Genomic DNA, 2,699 nt, shown 5'->3' with positions numbered 1-2,699 from the left:
AAGGGAAACTCCTTGTTGATCACTGGACATCCCAGGAGGTCTTTCTCCTTGGGATCCACATCATTCTCCCCTCTTGTGGGTTCAGCCATGATGGTCAATTCAATGGCCTTGCACTCTCCTTTTGGATTTTCTTCTGTATTGTTTGGGAGAGTACTAGGAGGGATTTCAGTGATCCTTTTACTCAGCTGGCCCACTTGTGCCTCCAAATTTCTAATGGAGGACCTTGTTTCATTCATGAAACTCAGAGTGGCCTTAGATAGATCAGAGACTAAGTTTGCTAAGCTAGAATGATTCTGCTCAGAATTCTCTGTCTGTTGCTGAGTGGATGATGGAAAAGGTTTACTACTGTTAAACCTGTTTCTTCCACCATTATTAAAGCCTTGTTGAGGCTTCTGTTGATCCTTCCATGAGAAATTTGGGTGATTTCTCCATGAGGGGTTATAGGTGTTTCCATAAGGTTCACCCATGTAATTTACCTCTACTATTGCAGGGTTCTCAGGATCATAAGCTTCTTCTTTAGAAGATGCCTCTTGAGTACTGTTGGATGCAGCTTACATTCCATTCAGACTTTGAGAAATCATATTGACCTGCTGAGTCAATAGTTTATTCTGAGCCAATATGGCATTCAGAGCATCAATTTCAAGAACTCCCTTCTTCTGAGGCGTCCCATTACTCACAGGATTCCTCTCAGAAGTGTACATGAACTGGTTATTAGCAACCATGTCAATGAGTTCTTGAGCTTCTGCAGGCGTTTTCTTTAGGTGAATGGATCCACCTGCAGAAGTATCCAATGACATCTTAGCTAATTCAGACAGACCATCATAGAATATATCCAGGATGGTCCATTCTGAAAGCATGTCAGAAGGACACTTTATGGTCAGTTGCTTGTATCTCTCCCAAGCTTCATAGAGGGATTCACCTTCTTTCTGTCTGAAGGTTTGAACATCCACTCTAAGCTTACTAAGCTTTTGAGGAGGAAAGAACTTGGCTAAGAAAGCCGTGACCAGCTTATCCTAAGAGTTCAGGCTATCTTTGGGTTGAGAGTCCAACCATACTCTAGCTCTGTCTCTTACAGCAAAAGGGAAAAGCATGAGCCTGTAGACTTCAGGATCTATTCCATTAGTCTTAATAGTATCACATATCTGCAAGAATTCAGTTAAGAACTGAAAAGGATCTTCAGATGGAAGTCCATGAAACTTGCAGTTTTGTTGCATCAGAGAAACTAGTTGAGGCTTAAACTCAAAATTGTTTGCTCCAATGGTAGGGATGGAGATGCTTCTTCCATGTAAATTGGAATTTGGTGCAGTAAAGTCACCAAGCATCCTCCTTGCATTATTATTATTTTCGGCTGCCATCTCCTCTTCTTGTTCGAAAATTCCTGTAAGGTTGTCTCTGGATTGTTGTATTTTAACTTCTCTTAATTTCCTTTTTAGAGTCCTTTCAGGTTCAGGATCTGCTTCAACAAGAATGTTCTTGTCCTTGCTCCTGCTCATATGAAAAAGAAGGGAACAGAAAAAAAAATAGGAATCCTTTTTACCACACTATAGAGGTTCCCTTGTTGTTAGTAGAAGAAGAAAGGGAATAAGAGTGAAGAAGAATGGATAATCCAAACACAAGGGTGAGGATAGTAGCAGTGATTTGAGATGAAGAGAAGTGTTAGTAAATAATTAAATAAATAGAAGAAGATGAGGGAGAGGGAATTTCGAAAATTAATTTTGAAAAAGAGTTAATGATTTTCGAAAATTAAAGGAGAAAATAAAATTAAAATTAAAATTTAAAATAATTAATTAATTAAAAGAATTTTGAAAAAGGAGGGAGATAATTTTCGAAAATTAGAGAGGGAAAATTAGTTAGGTGGTTTTTAAAAAGATATGATTGAAACAAAAAGATAAGATTTGAAAATCAATTTTTAAAAAGATAAGAAGTTAGAAAAGATTTTTTAAAATCAAATTTTTGAAAAAAAAATATGGTTTAAAAAGATATGATAGAAAGATATGATTAAAATTAGTTTTGAAAAAAATTTGATTTTTAAAAATCAAAATTAATGACTTGACTCACAAGTAATCATAAGATATGATTCTAGAACTTAAAGTTTGAATCTTTCTTAACAAGCAAGTAACAAACTTGAAATTTTTGAATCAAAACATTAATTTTTGATGATATTTTCGAAAATTATGAGATAAAATTAAGAAAAAGATTTTTGAAAAATATTTTTAAAATTTTCGAAAATAAATAAGAAAAATGAAAAAGATTTGATTTTTTGAAAAAGATAAGATTTTCAAATTGAAAATTTGATTTGACTCATAAGAAACAACTAGATTTTAAAAATTTTTGAAAAAGTCAATCCAAATTTTTGAAATTTATGAGTGAAAAAGGGAAAGATATTTTTTTATTTTTGAATTTTTAATGATGAAAGAGAAAAACATGAAAAAGACTCATAACATAAAAATTATGAATCAAAATACACAATGCATGCAAGAACACTATGAATGTCAAGATGAACACCAAGAACACTTTGAATGTCAAGATGAACATCAAGAACTTATTTTTGAAAAATTTTCAAGAAAAGAAAACATGCAAGACACCAAACTTAGAAATTTTTCATTTATAGACACTATGAATGCAAGAATGCATATGAAAAACAAGAAAAGACACAAAACAAGAAAATATGAAGATCAAACAAGAAGACTGGCCAAGAA

The 2,699-nt window shown here is 33.3% G+C and overlaps 1 non-coding gene across 1 annotated transcript; it reads left to right on the top strand.

The window, feature by feature from the left end:
• The first annotated feature begins 851 nt into the window (after window positions 1-851).
• On the top strand, window positions 852-959 carry LOC112774043 (small nucleolar RNA R71). The gene has a single exon (XR_003188556.1). It is a non-coding gene; the product is annotated as a small nucleolar RNA R71 (small nucleolar RNA).
• The last annotated feature ends 1,740 nt before the right edge of the window (window positions 960-2,699 follow it).

This window comes from Arachis hypogaea, chromosome 18, assembly GCF_003086295.3.
Source record: "Arachis hypogaea cultivar Tifrunner chromosome 18, arahy.Tifrunner.gnm2.J5K5, whole genome shotgun sequence".
Taxonomy (NCBI): domain Eukaryota; kingdom Viridiplantae; phylum Streptophyta; class Magnoliopsida; order Fabales; family Fabaceae; genus Arachis; species Arachis hypogaea.
Note: the sequence above shows the minus strand (reverse complement) of the source record. Positions and strands in the feature narration are given on the sequence as shown.